Genomic DNA, 9,622 nt, shown 5'->3' on the forward strand with positions numbered 1-9,622 from the left:
GTTACAGGCGTGTAGAGAAACTACCCATTGGTAGTATTCTAATGACATTTTACGTTAGCTGGTCTCGTGGCCATCTTCTTTTCAGGTGCCTCGGAGGATTATCAGGAATGGAAGAGGATGCAAGATTAGAAACTAGGGGGTTTGAGTGGTTAGAGAGTATAGAGAATTATTAAACTTTTTTCATTATTAAATGTGATGTCATCTGTTTACCATCAAATTCCCCTCTCTCCTACCCTGTTGATACCTTTTACCGCCTTAAACCATTCTTTGGCTTTCCTCCATTTTGTAAGACGGGTGTTATTTTTTTGTTCTTTATTTCCCTTATTTTCTATCTTTTACTTTGTACTGTATTTCTCTTTTGTTTACTTTTTATTTATTATTATTTCCTTTTCATTGTATGTCTAATAGTTTTTTGTATTTCTTGTTTATTTATACTTCCACTGGACATATTATTTTATTTTATTTAATTTACTTTGTTCATTTTTCTATAAATTTTCATGAATTGCACTTCATTTTTATTTTATTTTATCTTATTCCCTTACTCTGTTACTTAATTTTAGATGTTTGTATCTTTTTTAGCACTTACGAAATCCTACAATGTGGGATGAAACATTGGTTCATAATAAATAGTTAATTACAATTTACTATTTCAGTTATTTTGACCGCGCCCTTCCTTTTATTCACTCATGGTCCATCAATGACTTTCCAGTATAGAGTATTATGTTTATGATTGATGGAAAATATTATTTTTGAAAATTATTTACAAAATCAAAAAACCCTAATAGTGAAATCTTGTTAAATTTAAGATGTAGCATGTTTTAAATTTATAATCAGTAGATATTGTTTTAGATTAATAACCAATGGTTAATAAGTGTCTTCCCTGAATTTATACGCCTTTCTACTTTTTTTATTCAATTTAATTTCTTTTATAAATTTTCGATTTTAAATATTTTTAATATTTTAATTACCTCTACATATGACAGCCAATAAGTTAATTTTTATCCGAAAATAAAAACAATTTCTTCCCAAAGAAATATTAAGATATTAATTATAACGGTAACCAAACCGAGTGATAATTTTATGAGACTTTTTCAGACCGTTTTCCAATGTCTCCTTCCCGTTCTAAAGTCTCCTTTTCCCGTTTTAAGCAAATAATTCAAAAGTGATATAGGACCGCCGCTCTCTATGGGGCTTAGTATGCCATGTGACAAAGGAAGAAAGGGCACCAATTACGTATGCATATATTTAGATATATATTAATAATATTATTTATTTATTTAATCAAGAAGGTAAGAAGAAAAAAGAGGTCTTAGTGAGGCAGGTCCAGACGAGAAGGATTACCTTTTTTTGTGTTATGATCTCCTCTTGTGAGAATGTGACATGTACATCGAACAACCTACTTGCTGTAATTGTCTGTTTGAAAAGTCAGATAAGTAAGGCTACCACAGATGGTGGGAATTTCTTTACAAAATTTTTTTTAGTTATTGTTACTTATGTATATTTATTGTTTAAATTTTTCTAACTGTAGTTATTCTATATTTTGGAAAATCTCTAAATTAATTACATTTTTATTACATATAATCTCATATTGATTATAAGGATGGGTATCCGTGATTTTATGAAACAGTAATTTAGTAATTAAAAATTTTTTCGATTACTAAAAGTTTTTTTTTTTATTATTATTATTATCAATTATTCTTATTTGTTTTGTACCATCTAGATGACCATATAATAGATGTCATTGATTAAAAAAAAAAATTAATGACTAATGTTCGTACGAAAATATTTAAGTCTAAAGAAATATCATTATGATTTAAAATGCTAAACTACTCATAAATTTTACTGAAAAAATATTTGCATTGATAAATTCGGTAACGGCTTAAATCTTTTTAACGAAACGATTAACCTCCATTGATATATATCAGTGATGATTTTTATATCTAATTTAGAAAACAATTTTGAATTTCTTAATGTTTTATGCAATTATTTGCATTTGAGAAAATTTAAAACAAATCTCTGTATCTCCTAAACAAAGTTATAACTAACCGATCATTTCAGGTATCATTAGAACTGAAAACCAAAATGTGTATTAGCTTCTAAAACAGATTATATATTTTTTATTAAAATTGCCGTCCTTCATGCATCTCCGATCTCCTTTTATACAAATCCTGTGTTAATTTCCGCAGTACCCGTTTTGCAGTCTTCAGATACATACACAACGGCCCACATAACCGCATATTTTAACAGATCATTCCTTATCAGAGCTTCCTTTTAATGGAATTATATTCCTACTTTCATCCGTCGTTTTATTAGCATCACTCCCCACCTTCAAATCCCGCCTATTCAATCATTTCCTATCCATGTAATTCTGAAAGTATTGAAATAATTGTCTCTTTTATATAATTAAAACTTTAAAAACTAATGTATTAATTCATAATTTTTACAGTCTAATTAGTATTAATCCTTTTTCTATTTTCATAATTTCAAAATACTAGAAGTTTGTTTGTTACCCTTTAATTGTTGTTCGTTTTTTATTACTCTGAGATTCTAATGCCTAGACTTTTTAAAAATATTATTTCCAAACTTCTCCGCGCAGCTCTTTATAAGGAATATTCCACTCTATGAACTATTTTTAAATTTCTGAGGCTGAAAGTATAAGAGTTTAGACCCTTTTGCAACAGACAGCAAAATGACGGAAGCGGATAGCTAAATTTTTGTTACCGAAGGATAAATTTAGTCCGAGAGACATTTCTCTGAATAACTATAGAATTCATTATTATTATTATTAAATAGAGCCATCACTAATAAATATTTCAGTATATGCGTCAATGCATCTTTGATTGGCTCGAGGCATTTTTCGGATTGTTATAATTATAATTTTTTTCAGGATTTTATTTATTATTATTTTTTTATAATTTAAAAAAATATAAGAATTTATAAATTTTTTTGATTCTATTTTTTTTCTTTTTTTTTTTTTAGCCTACAAACTAACTAGTACAGATTTTGCTCTATACCTACCGTCTACACCTAGTTTGCTGGACCGACTCGAACGCGCCGAGCTAATACAGACATCAGAACACTCATAAACAAGGTGTTATCACCGGTGAGTAGCCAGGTACAAAGGGTAACCGCCCCTTCATTAGCATGAATAAACCACGCCAGGGTAGTTCATAAATAAGATCTGAAGGAAGATTCGGCGACGTAGAGGCGTTGCAACGAAAGCCGAATCAAGAGATTGTTAAAACAAAAAAAATCTTCACGGTGATATTAAGTTATAAATCCGCTCTTTTTTTTAATTGCTTGGCAAATAAGTGGTTCCGTGGACCGTAAACCCTCGTCGCCGCCTCGAGTCAAAATACATCGTAAACATCCGAGGTAAGATCGGAGTGTTAATGATTACGTTAGTGTTGTGAGGGTCTTAAATAAGCAAGGAGGGAGCTGGGACGTCGGACTTAAACTTTACGATCCTCAGCCTGCTTATTATAGCCTTGTATTGTATTGAGATGTTCTCCACCCACTCTCCAGCGCCTTCTTTCCTATCTTATTCCAGACCTAATTACAAGCCTAGGAATTTATAGGTGAATCTAGTTCTTAGCTTCGAAAGACTGGTAAACGATAGTTTGAAAAACCGTTTCCAAAAAGTATTCGAAAGCGAATTTTTCCTTTTCTAAAACAAAACAAAAAACCATAGAAGCTGCCTTAGCAAACATTTTTATCCTTTTTTATAATTTATTTTGTACTATCTTAAACGTCCAAAGTCATTTTTGTTTGTTACTAGCTTTAAATTTTAGAAACTAGAACATTGTTGTTTATATATTTATTATTATATTTTATATGTATTAATAATTTTATATTATATATAATCTTTTCATTTTGTTGAGACTGGTAATTATTGTTTAAATAAAATAAATTGTGTCCAAGTTAAGTCTCAAAATACTTTTTATTATTTCTTTAAGAGTCCAACGTTTTGGCCTTTACAATTAAATTCATATTAAATTTAAAAACTTTTAATTACAAATTTACTTAACAGTAATATCACTTTCTAATCAGAACAATATATATTTTATTTTATATTTATTTCCCCTTATTTTTAAAGATTTATAACTTTTTATAATCATCACGTGTATATTTATTACTTTTACTTTAATGTATTTATTTCTTTTTATGGATTTTTTTAGATGAAATACAATTGTGCAGGACCATATAGAATTTTTATATATGTATAATAAACAGTTAAAATTCCAAATATTTTTTTTACTGTTTATTATACTAAGAGAGAATCAGATTTAGATATATAGGATAATAATAGAAAAAAAATAGAATATTTAATCTAGCCGACATTGGCATACATGCAATATAATAATAATAACCAATTGTCCAACTAGATTTAGTATGCTGAGTGTATAGCAGCTAAATGCAGTTTGACGGCACTGCTCTTTTGAATGTGTTTCTTTCTTTAAAATTTTGATTACATGAAGCATCCTTAATTTATTTTTTATTTCTGATCGGTCTTTAAATTTTTTAATTAAAAATATGATTTTATTATTATAATTTGTTTTGTGCAAATTTTAATTAGGTTAAATCTTATTAACGGATTTCATTTTGATAAACTTAAATTTATTATTTAATTTAATTTTTTTTTAGATCTACCAAGTTTATAAATTCTAGACACTAAATACAACAGTATTAATTAGAGTGAATTTATTTTGATAAATAAGATCTTTATTAATGTATATTATTTCAAATTCGGTACAAATAAAAATATAATTAGATTACTTTTCCACTTTACATTACTTTGTTTAAATTAAGCATACCTACAAGTCTCAGCTGCATAATTACTTATATGCATAATTTTTGCTTTTTTTCCCTTTATAGATTGTTTTTTAATTATTTTTATTTTGTTTAAATGTTTTGATTTAATTTTTCCTACTTTAGGCATTTTGTATTTTGGAAGAGTTTTGATCAAGTACAAGTTTTCATTGAATGTAATCTAATTTTGATCGACTGAAACGATAGGTATCCTAAATCATACGAAACAGTAATTTTGAAGAATTTTTGAACAAATTTTAGTTTTACATTATTTGTACTGTTCTATATATTTCTATTCAGAAGATCAAAAGGTATATAAGAATGATTTAAACAAAGGTCCAAATACGGTACCACCGTGTGGGCACAGGTTAACATTTTGTTTTATTTTACAAAGATATTATTATGACATTATCGTTATAATATATTATTATATAAATTCATTATTATTCTTTTTAAAAATAAGATTTACTATTTTTTATTCCTACTTAAGATGTGGTAAACTTACTCATTATTCATAAAATTTCTTTAAACATTTAAATATTAATTAGTTAATTATGTATATTGATTGATTTAAATGTTCTGGTAAATATATGACAACGAACAAATTTAAATATTAAACCTAAAATTGTAGATTGCCTAAATTATAAATATCTTGGTTTCTTCTCTGAAGTAAATATTAATTGTATAAGCCATATTTAATGAAACCCCTACTTACATGAAATGCTTATTTAATAATGTTATTTACCAACTTTGGTTATTTTAACAAATACATTTCCATATTCTCACTATTAGCCTGATACCAAAATACACAAGAATAGGTGTCATCAGATTCATCAGTTTTGGGCTTTTTGGTTTGGGAATTTAAACCAATTTCGAATTCCAACCGTATTAAATCTTAACAATCCGAATTTTTCTGTAAATCTCTGATCTCTTCTTAAATTTTTGCGATTGTTTTGTTTTTATGTAATCCCAAAATAATTTGTTAATTTTCCCACTCAAGCACTAATTTTTAAATAATTTCATGAGACCGGTATTATGAAATTAATTTTGTCCCGATACTAACATTTGTTATGATATTATCAACATTTTTTTAGGAAATCATTAGTGTAATTTGTTTTATATTGTAGATTACAAATGTTTTGTTTGTTCCATACTTTAATTAATTGTGGCATTATTCTTCAAGAATGATCATAATTGTGATTAGAAAAATGGTGTAATTAATGCTGTGAAGTATAAAATTGTTGCAGTTGCTTCCAGTTCTACACAATGTTTAAACATTTCAAGTCAATATAATCCATTTATATTATAATATTACATTTTTTTCCTTCCAATGCCTTTAAATTTATTCATTTATATAATGATTTATATATGATAGATTATATGTATATCGTTTTCTTTCATGGTAAAGACTAGCGGTTCCCAAAATTTGTGAAACTTTTACCGGCATATGCCGCTAAAGATTTGGCTTAACTAGCCGGCAGTACTCTATCATTTCTGCTCAGTTTAAAAGGTCTTTACTTATCTAAATTAAACTTACTCCAGTTTATTACTATCCCTGTTTTTCAAGATATTCAAGATATACGCAATAATATAACTTTTTCGAAAATATTTTATAATAGTTTATAACTATTTTTAAAATTTTGATGCTCAGTAGGCGCATTTTTAAAACATATTTGATGTAACATTGAAATATGATTCCTGCGAACATTTGTACTTTAAAACTTATTAATTACAGTCAATTTGAATAAATATTTTTTAAAGTTTGAATACAACCTATTAATGAATCTATAGTTTTTTTGTTACAATGTTTCCTAAAATAGATTATGTATATTTCATCTGTAAATTAAACAGATTTAGTCTTTAATAAACCTTCTTAAACAACAGATAAATACATATAAATTATTTCAAGATATATAATTACTGTATATATATTTATAATTTTTCAATGGTATTATAACAATAAAATAATGGTTTTATATACTTTGTTTACAATCCGTACATTAAAATTCTTAAGAACTTAAAACAATTGTTGTATTTGCGTTATTTATAATTTAATCAAAATTAATTAATAAAAATGAAAAAAAAATAATCTTATTTGCTTGTTTTGTGGTGTTTAAAATTATTTAAATTTGATTATTTAAGCGAATGTTTGGTTTAGAATTATATAATCTATTATTTTTCATGTTAGATTCTTTCTTATATTTTATTATTCAAAGAAATTAATAAAATATATATATCTGTTCTCCTGAAGGAAATATTTCTTATACATTTGTTTTTTTATATTCAACTTATAATATAAATAAAAAAGGACGTTTTAAGTTTTAGTTAACTTACTGGTGCTGGTCATTGTGGACAAATCTGATTTTGAGTTTGTGACTGGATTTGATTTTATGTGCTTGGTCACTGTTGTCAAATTAATTTTGTATTTAAATCTTTAATAGAATTGATATAAACTGCTCTATTTTATTCTATGAAATAATATTGGTATTAACTAGAATTATAATTTCAAATTTATTAGATTAATTTTACCAAATTTAATTGAAGCCCATACCTTATGCTTTGTTTTGTCATTTTAATATTTATTTATTTGATGAAGATATTTATATTAATTAAAATTCTATGTATTGTTTTTACCATATTACATGTACAATAAATATATTGAATGTAAAAACATAAATATTTTGTTAATATAGATTCAATTACTTTATTATATTTGTACATGAATGAATCACCTTCTGAGCTAATTTATATTTTTTTAAATTTGGTTTGCCTTTTCAAAATAGCTTTAGTACATGTACATGTACTATATTAGAATTATCATTGATATATTTTTAATTTTGCCTCATTGATGTTATTGCCTATTTGTAAATATTTTTTTAAATAGAAAAATATTATTTTAAATTTTCAGATTATTTTAAAATTGGCCTATTCAGGCCATATCTGGTTTAATATTATTTAACATTTTATTTGAGATGTTAGATCATTTCATACATTTAGATATAATCTAAAAAAAAGGTGCTTCTAGGAAAGTATATTCCTTTTAATTGTTATTAACAAGAATATTAATAAAAGCTAATAACTATTTTACCATTATTATATTTTTTGTACAATATATGTGTATATAAATATAATATAATTTATATAAATATCTTTATCACAGTTAATTTCAAATTTGGTTTCTTAATTAATATGATGATTCTTTAAATTTTGTATATACTTCAAGCAAAAAATTTATTTAGAACAATTGTCAATATTCTTGAATTATTGATTTTTCAAGTATTAGTAAAGATTTTTGGTGTTTTTAGAGTAACTTCAAGATTTTAACAGCTTTTTAATTTTTTTTCTTATTTGAAGCGATTTTTAATAGTGAACCAACATTTCAATACATTTTGCTTTAAATATAAAATAAATGAGAAAACAGGATTAAAGGGCTTTGAAGCAGAAGATACGTGACAGTTCGGTTACATGATAAGCACTGATAAGGCTCGAAATCTCTTCCTTTGTCAACATTTCGTGTTGGTTACGATTTTCTAGCTAAGCTTGATCTAAATACGGGTAATGTGAATATTTATAAATGCTGCTATAACAAATATCTAATATCTACACAAAACATAAACATTGCCATTTCATAACTGATAAAGGATTAAAGCTTCCTATAGTTACAATTGGTGGACTGAGCTCAAATATAATAAATAAAAATCATAAAGCAACATGCGAGACAATAAAACAAACAATAAACAAACGCTGGGGGTCATATCTCATGCGGAGCGGGCGGGCAGTTTATTGCGTGCCGACTGCAACAATACTCTGTATCGATTCAACTTAAAATAACCTTGATTCTTTTCAGTTCTCAAGTCGGTTCCTAGTAATAATGTTGTCATGCATTAATAGATTGTTTTGTTTGTATTTTTTTTTTGTTTTTCTTCATTTTTTTTAGTATCGTCGGTTCCTACATCGCCGCTGGGTACTAAAAAAGCATGTGGGAGGGGAAGTTATGGGGTGGTTCACTTACCTAAGTTGGGCCTGCCTCTGGAGTCTTGAAGGTCCTCCTTCTCAAGGTCTGCTTCGGAGTACGACTACCGGCAACAAACTTGACACACTCACGATACAATAAAAAAAAGATAATCTTCTGCCGGCAGAGCCAGTCAACAAAAAAATAAATAAAAATAAAAGTGTCCAAGAAGATTTTTCAATGACAATGAAAAAAAAACAACTGCGGCAATACAAATCTAATTGGTCCAAAATGAAGAGGTTTCTATATTTTATTATAGCAATAATGTAGCTTAGTGTTAGGAAGTGGAGAGCTGCTCGCGGACCGAGGTGTTGTGGTATTGTCTGGGGGAATGGTTTACGAGTGGGCCTGCCCATAAAGCAGGGGCGGAGGGGAAGGTGGTGGGGGGCGATGGGAGGGGCAACATCTATCTCTTGCCATATGTGCCTCCTTTATTGCGCCTGTGCCGGCCCCCACCACACTTCCCCGCCGTTCTCTCGTCTCCTTCATCCTAATTTTTATTTCTTATTAATTAACTAGTCTTGGCTCGAGCGAGGGGCGGGAAAGGTGAGCTTCGCCTGCGTAAGGATTCTGTACTCACGTAACATGTCTTAGATGAGCATGTCCCGAGTTATAAATTTTCTTCATATACTACTTGAGAAATATATGAATGATGTCCCAACAAGTTATATAATGTGGTCTCTTAATGTTGGAGATAAATGTATCCATAATTACATATACATCAATGGAGTGTTGAATTTAACATGAAATGTTTCCTACCATTAGCCTGTATGAGGTTAATAGTAGGAATAAATTATAAAA

The 9,622-nt window shown here is 27.5% G+C and overlaps 1 protein-coding gene across 1 annotated transcript in view; it reads right to left on the reverse strand.

Annotated features, from left to right (window-relative positions):
• LOC106679912 (homeotic protein antennapedia) overlaps positions 1-9,142 on the reverse strand; it is a 419,490-nt gene extending 410,348 nt beyond the window's left edge. Inside the window, exon 1 of the mRNA XM_014419368.3 lies at positions 8,822-9,142. The gene's annotated coding sequence lies outside the window, so the exon portion shown is untranslated. The remainder of the gene's footprint in view (positions 1-8,821) is intronic.
• Between the last annotated feature and the right edge of the window lie 480 nt (positions 9,143-9,622).

The sequence above is a fragment of the Halyomorpha halys genome, unplaced genomic scaffold, assembly GCF_000696795.3.
Source record: "Halyomorpha halys isolate HHAL.00 unplaced genomic scaffold, Hhal_1.1 Scaffold15.1, whole genome shotgun sequence".
NCBI lineage: Eukaryota > Metazoa > Arthropoda > Insecta > Hemiptera > Pentatomidae > Halyomorpha > Halyomorpha halys.